The sequence below is a fragment of the Falco rusticolus genome, chromosome 6 (genome assembly GCF_015220075.1).
Source record: "Falco rusticolus isolate bFalRus1 chromosome 6, bFalRus1.pri, whole genome shotgun sequence".
Taxonomy (NCBI): Eukaryota; Metazoa; Chordata; class Aves; order Falconiformes; family Falconidae; genus Falco; species Falco rusticolus.
Genome location: NC_051192.1, coordinates 25055872 through 25064459, shown reverse-complemented (window position 1 = coordinate 25064459; position 8588 = coordinate 25055872). Strand labels below are relative to the sequence as shown.

The 8588-nt window shown below is 47.6% G+C and overlaps 1 long non-coding RNA gene across 1 annotated transcript; it reads right to left on the bottom strand.

Moving 5' to 3' along the window:
- Positions 1–5103: 5103 nt before the first annotated feature.
- LOC119150526 lies at positions 5104–7951 on the bottom strand. The gene is made up of 2 exons (XR_005105102.1): positions 7455–7951; positions 5104–6181 (listed from the first exon to the last, which is right to left on the bottom strand). It is a non-coding gene; the product is annotated as an uncharacterized LOC119150526 (long non-coding RNA).
- Positions 7952–8588: the final 637 nt, after the last annotated feature.

Genomic DNA, 8588 nt, shown 5'->3' with positions numbered 1-8588 from the left:
CCCACCCCCACAGCCCCCCCCCAAAAAAAAAACCAACCAAAAAAACCGCAAACCCACCATGCACCACAAATTACATTCCTGAAGGACCTTTCAGGCTATGGGTACTTTAGGCCTTCCTAGATGAACTTTTTGCTTTTTCTTTGAAGGAAATGGTCTGTACCTTGTATCACCTCAGCCTCACGTCAAGGCAGAGAACTGGCTGCAAGCTGAAGGATTGAATCCCAAAGTTTAATCTTAGCCCAGTACTCAACTTGTCTGGAAAGAAAAGTTCGTTTTAGCAAAACCTAAAATAGACTGGCTTTCAGAGGAACTAATTTTTCAAGCTCAGTCACAACAAGTGCAGGGGAAAAAATGAACCGTTACATTTACATACAGTGGAGTCACACAGAAACTCTGATCCCGAAGTCAACATGTGGAAAAGCTTAAGTGAAGCAACGCTGTAACTTGCTGCCCAGATTAGTTCATACCCAGCTCTCACTGCCAACATTTAAAAAGTCTTTGTGAAATGCTAAAGTGTAAAGGGTAGCGCTGGCTCTCAAGTCCAAAGTCAACTGATACTAGGAAAGGGTGCAATAATTTTATGACCATTAACAACATGAACAACCCTGTGAGCCAAGACAAAAAATTGCCAGCCCTTGTGCCACAGAAAGCCCCAGAATCACCCCTGTAAGGAGAAAAAGTCCCCCTCCCTCCACAAACATACTGCTGGGTTGTAAAAATTAGCTACCTAGCTAAACTGCAGGCTGAGGCAAATCTCTTCCAGAGACAAATCTGACACCTTGGTTTAAATGTAGATACATCACAGCAAGGTGGTGAGTCCTACAAAAGAGAGCCTCTTCATCACACTGAAGTATTAGGAACAAGTCACCATCCTCTAATGGAAGCCCCTGAGATCCACCAAGAAGACCAGAGCTCATACAGGATGCCTTTTCCCTTTCCTCCAGCAATGCTCTTTGTATCCTCTTCACCTAGATGTTGCCAAATGCTAGTCTTAATGGAAAACACCAGCTTGCAAGCATATTCAGGTAAGTCTTTGGAGTGGTGGGGGTGGTGGAGTTGGAAAAGGTCATGAAAAGTCGCAGACCCCCTCTGAAGAGCTCAAGGGAATAGGAGACCAATGAAGAAATTCCATCTTCTTCGACGGCAGTCAGGTCAGTTTAGGATTTGTTCAAGCTTGGTTTTCTACAGAAACAAGTCATACAAGGTGAGACACTCCCTGTACAGAAGTGCTTGAAATCGCTGGCTGATTTTGGTCAAGCACAGCAGGACATGAGGATCTGTGTGATCACCCCGTTCCCATGAGTTTTCATGCAAACGTTACCCTTTCCTGTACAGGGAACACGTATGTTGTACAGGGAGGCATGACCAGAGGGTCAGGGGTCCCGGCAGGGGACATGGAACAGCATATAGGTATTTGTTCCCCACAGCTGAGGAGCAACTGATTACAACCTGAATGATGGGCTACACCTGCTCTGAGACCAAATCCTGGCCCCTGAGCAGGCACAACCAGAAATGAGGGGAGGTCCCAGCCCCGGGGCGGGGGGGTGAGTGGCACCATTTGAAATGGCTTTCACTCTGGTCTAAGTGCAATTCAGCTCCTCCACTCTGAGTCCTGGCTGTCGGTGCGAGCTGCCAGCCTTGAAAGCTGCCCATAATGGCAGGCTTTCTGAGGGAAGGGGAAGGGACTGGATAAAAAGGCACCTTGGGTCTTCGAAACACAGCAAAGGTGTCCAGCTTGGTTCAATAGCCTTTTACGGACCCAATAAAAGGTTAATCAAATCATCCTCAATGAAAGCAAGTTTGGCATCCCTGTCCCTGGGTTAGTAGTAACGCAGAATCCTCACAGAGTTTCTTACAATTGATGCTATTATTCAGGAAAGGCCTTGAGTACAGTCCTACAGGGGGGTCCTAAAAAACCCACCCCAAACCCAAAAGGCTGCATGGGCAGAACAGTGATAGACATTTGCATTTTTCCTGCCTGTGAACGTAATTCCTGCAGTCAGCACTTTATCAGAACTAATTTAATTCACTTTCTCATTTAAACTACAGGCAAGTGAGTTCAAGTAGGTTGCCTTAACATAAAGGACGTCTTTTAACCCAACTTTTGCTCCTGTTCACCCCACCCCCACCCAATGTTATTAAATGGCTTGAAACATGACACAAAAAATACATGCCTTATCGTATCTGTTGGCTTCTCTCACTACAGCAGCCCTTATCAAAATTCAGCAGCCCTATTAATGCAGTCCCCTGCAACCAGCAAGAAAAAGTAGTACTCCACAGGCCTCTGATCCATCCCTTCCCAATGCCATAGGCCATTTCTAGATGCTGAATAAAGTGCAGGAGCTCTTTTTACACCAGCAGTTTGCTCTGTTACATCTGGTCCGCATGCCTGTGGTCCATAGCTCTCACAGCTCACCCTGTGGCAGAGCCCTGGGCTGCTGATCTAGCACCAAGCTGCCCCTCCTTGGGATGCAGCTGCTGGTTGCCCTGTCGCTGTCACACCGGGTACCTTCCTATGGTGCAGCTGGGAGAGCCCTGCGCTCATGCCCTGTGTCTAGCATTTCAGTTTAGGGGAAGGTTTATCTGCATAAACACTCCTAAATACAAACTGCTCTGAAGAGATAGCATAGACTTGCCTTAATCCTATACTGTATTCTCCAGAAAGGTGGTGGAATAAAGTGCCAGCAAACCAGTTCTCGTGAGCTGCCAGAATTTTTGTAGAAAACAACTGCAAAGACACAAACCTACAGAGGCTACTGCAAGGAGCAGGGCTTCAGGAGTCAAACTACGCAGGAACCGGGAGCTGGACATCCCCACTGGGCACTAAATTTGACTTACAAACAAGAGAAACTGAGACCCCAGCAGCTCTATCTCCACTCTTTTTGGTAGAGTTGTTTGCCGTGTTTCAGTCCTCATTGCATATATTGACAATCCCTTTACTAACTGCTTTCTTTGGGTTATTTTCAGTTCGTGGGTTGCTATACTTCATTTAAGATTCCCAAGAAATTACAAAATAATGTAAACAAATGTTTTCAAAACTTTTTGCATCTCCCCTTGTTCCCTCTTGAGGAACAGAGGAGGATGGGACCCGAACATCGTGGAGATGCTGTACTTGGTCTTAGCCAACAGACTGAGAAACAGGGTGGGTAAAAACAGACAGAGGGAGGAAATTGCAAAAGCACCAGTGAAATCTTTACCCATGATATTTTGGGTTAGTTGGGCAGGCAAGGTTGGCAGAAGGTGATGGGGATGACTTCTCCACTTTTACTCCACATGAAGGCAGGCTTGCAAGGAGGAAGTCTGTGCTCTGCAAATGCCTCTTGGGAAGAGTTTACTCTGGGTGAGAGAGGTTATGGGTGGGTTTGGGGGCACCCACAGCACCTCTGCAAAGCCAGGGCACCTTTGGCATTTTTGCAAATGTCAGAGTACCCCCAGCACCTCTGCAATGTCAGGATACCCAGGGCACCTCTGCAATGCTGGGGTACCCACAGCACCTCTGCAATGTCAGGGTGCCCAGCTGAGCTCAGGAGCAAGCAAGCCCAGGGAGGCCCCACCACTGGTCTATGCCTGGGGGACTCCAGACCAGGCAAGTTAGAATCAGTTGCATACATATAGTAAGGGAGTTAAAATCATAGAATGGGTTGGGTTGGAAGGTACCTTGAAGATCGCCTGGCTCAACCCCCCTGCCATGGGCAGGGACACCCTCCACCAGACCAGGTTGCTCACAGCCCCATCCAGCCCGGCCCTGAACACTTCCAGGGATGGGGCATCCACAGCTTCTCTGGGAAACTTGTTCCAGTGTCTCACCACATTCACAGAAAGAATTTATTCCTAATATCTGGTCTGAATTGAAACAATTTGATGAGTATTTTCATCTAAGAGGCTACAAGCTCCAAGACTTCCCCGCCCGCCCCCCTCCCCTTCGTCTTTAATTAGATAGACCACCTATGTCCTGATGCATTCCAGCCTGCTAGTAAAACTTTGGGGATGCACTCTGCTGGGTCCTTGCTACAGCCAGAGGTAAGGAAGGAGAGCGCCCTTTCAGCTGGAGAAGGCCCTGCCATCAAGTCATACAGCAGGAGAGAAGCTAAAATGCAACGCAGCAGCCACAAAGTTTCACCATGCAGGGTCCCTTTTAGCACGCCTGAGCAAGTCCTTTGTCATGGGTCACAGCCACAGAGCAAATAATCTAGTTTCTTCTAGCAAGCATGGGCTGCCAGTGACAAAGAATTATCTTTTCCACTATCGTAATGGCGTACAATTAACAGTATTTAAATAGATTTTTTCAGCCTGGAAAATGCAGTAGTTTTACTCTGTTTGTAATAAAGCAAAAAAGTAGCAAACAGCAACACGTGATTTTGCTTTACAGATAATACAGTTCAGCAGAAAAATTGATTTTATTCTAGAGGTAGCTTAAACACATTCACTGATTTTGTTTAATATGAGCTAAAAAGTCCCAAAACGTGAAATGTCACAGCCCTCTCCTCCCAGCTAGAATCTACTCTTTTGTGATCTCTCAACTTAGAAAGTTAGTTAGCCCTGCTGCAGTTCCTCTGGTTCCTCCGTCTCAGATCCAACCATCAGGTGCCAGCCTGCTTCTGCAGCCCCGCCAGTCACAGCCTGTGGGGGACCAGAGGCAGGCAAGGGGGTGTTAGCAGGGTCCCTAGGGGCCGGGTTTTTCCCCTAAGGCTTCACGGCCCTCTTGCAGGGCTGACAGGTCAGGTAGGGAAACAGAATCTCCACGTACAACATCTGTCGCAAGACAGAAACTGCAAGCCATGGTTGCTAGCTGTGAAAAATTGTCCAGGGAGAAGGTTTCCCTCTTACAAAAACATACCTCCTGATCATCCTGTGGAAATCGTCCTTGCCCTTGCTAGTGCTGCCACCCCTCAGCTTTTCAGCTCAACCTTTGACTTTCTTAAAAACTTTTAGGAATGCCTCCACACCAGGCTGCCAAGCAGTGTCAGCCTTGCTGCCTTTCCTAAAATGTGCAGTTTCAATTAAAGGAAAAGAAACCCCAAAACCCTACCCTAGCTTCACAGTATCGATGCAAATGGTTTAGGCTTTACTGGGGCTTATCAGACATAAGTTTTGCACTCACACTGTTGGATTATTGTTCTTTAATGTACTGTTTGGAGATGTTGACATATAAAATCATAAAATGTTAGCAGATCTTCCTCGTAAGTATTTAATCCTCATGCACAGAAAAGCAGAGAAGTTCATACTTCCCTGTTTCATTTCTCTATTCCAACATCATTCTCCAATGCCTGCAGAATTATTACAGATAAGAAAGAATCATTCCACAGTTAAATAAAAGTACATATGCTTTTTGTAGGAAAGGTGGAAAAAGAGGCATTTTCATATTGCCTTTAAGAACTTCCACCGGTGCAGGAATGGGTTAAATTTGGACCAGTGAGCTAGAGCTCAAAAACGGGTATTGCCAAATCTGTTCCCTTCTTCTAGACTCTAGTTTGCATCAAGTTGAACATGAAAGCAATTTCTTAATATTAAACCCCCCACCTGGCACAACTGCAATTTGAAAGGTGTAAATTGCTAAACAAGTTTGTGGGGAGACACTTATTTAGCTATTAATGTAGGTAATCACAGGTTCTCAGTGCCCTCTATGTGAAACTGTTCTGTTTCTTACCATCTGTTCACATGGTCATCGTCAGGGCAGTTAGAGGTGATAAAGAAAACTGGAAAAGAAAACTTCGCAAAACTTTCAGCTCAGATGTATACAAGCCACCATGTCTGCCACATAAGCATCCCGTCCACAAAAATACACCCTTGCTTGTGGTGAATATAATTTTCCTGGGGAAAAGGAACAAACCCCTCTAGCCAGCCACCTTACTAGGATTTTATCGTTGTTTTCAAGGGGTGATTTAGCCGTGACTGGGGAGCAGGCTCTTCAGGAGCCACGCACACATCATGGATTGCACAATGCACATAAAGCATGATAATGTCATTACCACACCTCTGTTTTTTTTAAATATACTTCCTTCTGGTTTTAGGTTGGGTCCAGTTATTCATGGGGAGCACCCAGCTCTGCACAAAGAATCCTTCTCCAAAGCATGCAGCCAGCAAGGAAGGCCAAGTTTTATTCAGGGATTTCCCACCAGATCTTCAGATCAGATCTCTTATTTTCTCAGCAAAATGTGGCACATCTTCTTTGCATGTTCTACTGTGGAGGAATGGCCTTCATTAAACCGGTGAAGGTAAGCCACCTCCACAAATGCCACTACACCAAGACATAGCAGCATAAAAATCGAAGTTTAAATGTACCATGAAACAAATAATCCCGATTAATCCCAGCAGCCCCTGACAGTCCCTTACGGCACAGGGTGGCAGGGACCACCCATCTCCTGTGGTCACTGACCATCCCAACAGCCTGGGGACTGGCCCTGAGGCCAGGTATGGCACCTTGTCATCAGCAGGGCGCAAGGGATGGGGTGCAGGGTCTGCGGTCCCATGGCATGCCAGGAGTCCTCAACAACCCACCAGTCCAGCCAGGCAGAAGTCAAACAAGAGGGAAGCTCGAGGCAGCCCTCTGCGCCATGCTTGTTTGCTCTCGTTTTCCTCAGAGCCCCTGCGCTGCTCACCCTACAAACCACCAGTGCAAATACAAGGGAGCAAGAGACTAATTTATCGCTATTTGGAAGAAACCGCTCTAGTTTCACTTATAGGTCAGGGCAATGGTAGACAAAAAGGCAACAACGACAAGGAGAGACCCTGGCAGGTTTTTCTCCAAGCCGGTGCTCTGGGCAGGGCAGGCAGATAGGATCTGCAGCACCCTAAATCAACCCGGGGCAAAGGGAGAAGAGAAAGGGATTGTGAAATGAACTGTAAAATAAACGTCTAATGTAAACATCAAACACACATTGGTTTGTTTTTTCTGTCTGGGAGCCCAAGTCTGGTACAAGTTACTGTCTGGCTACACTGGGACCCTGTTGGGGGTGGGGTGAGGTTACTGCTGGCCCCATTGCACGTGAGGAGGCATCGGCTGCTCTTCCTTGCCAGCAGGAGAGGAGGCTGATCCCACCATGAGCATCCCTGCTGTCTCCTGGCAAAGCCCATCATGCACTGTCTCAGGTGCCTAAGCGTCGCCCACAGTTGCCGGTACAGGCTTGTCTGGCTCCTCCTCACCCAGGGGGACGTCCTCCCAGACACCAGCCTTGGTAAGCTGGCAGCAGCAACAGGGACGCCCCAAACAGCTTCAGGCTGCCTCTTTCTCCAGGGCCTGGGTTTTCTGATAAGCAAGTGCTCACCCAAAGCTGCCTCTCCTTGCCGTGCCTCCTGCATCCCTGCCCGTGCCAGCCCTGTTGCTCACAGTCAGTGGGGCTTTGCTGCTTGCACCTTCTTCTGGTCCAGCTCGTTGTCCCTGCTGGGATGCCCAACACATGTCCTCAGCAGGGGAAGGTGGCCACCTCTGAAACAAACCTTACCTGCCTTCTCACCTGAATTTATACATCTGGTCCTTCAGATTTGCAGGCATCCACCCACGGGAGGGGTTGAGAGATGCTGGAGCATGTTGGTGCCCCATGAGGAGCACTTTCTGCACTGGTTTTCATCAGGAAAAGGAAACCTATGGGGCAGGGCATCTTCTCAGAGCTTTGAGTCTCACCAGGAACAAGACAGAGCTACTTCTGTTTGTAGCAAGATAACACCTGGAGAACAAATTGGGACAACATGCAGCTTCTCTGGAGGCAAAGGGAGAAGCTAAAGAGCAGACAGAAACCAAACACCAGACTTCTAGCAGGCGGTTGCACTACATCAATACCTCTCCAGGGTCTGGGGCACCTCCTGGCTCACGTGTCAACACACGAGACAGCATTACTCAATACCTGTTACATTCAAACAGGGAGAAAAGATAACAATTTTCTACTGTACATAAAGACCTGTGCCTCAGGTAGGAAAGGGCAAAAGGCTCTGTACTTTTTGGTTTGGTTTGGTTTGGTTTTAAAGTTGTGTTAATCTCTTTAAGGCAAGTCACAGGAGCATGAGGTTAGAAGGGACCTCAGGAGATCATCCTCCTGCTCTGAAGCAGGGCCAAGGAAAATCTGGGCAAACATTTTGCTCCCAAAAACACCCTTAATGAAGAAAAGTCCACACCTCTAGGAAATACATCAATTACCCTGGTAGCTAAGAGAACATAACGTACATTTGCTGCAGATGAAACACAGCTATGTCCTCTCCTTAGTGGGCAAGAAGGGTTTTATTTTTAGTAGCCTTCTATGTAAAGGGCAGTTTGTGTCCCTTTTCAACCTATTTTAACAAATAAAATTAGCCTTCTCCCATAGGTCCCCATTTTCACTGACTCTGCTCATTCTTGTCGCTCTTCTTCAGGCTGGCTCCAGCACCCCAGCGCTGCCGCAGGAGCTCCAACAGCTTCCAGCTCATCACTGCCCACAGCACCTTTGTTCCAGTGCTGATGCTTGTGCCTCACTTGGTGTACACATAGCTGGTCTCTCCTTCCTCAGCATAGTGCCGCGTACCCTCGCCTACTGAATTTCATCTGGTCGACTTTCCCTCCCAGGTCCTTGTGGTGGCACATGGTGGCACTCCTCGTTCTGCACAAGGGCTTTGCTGAG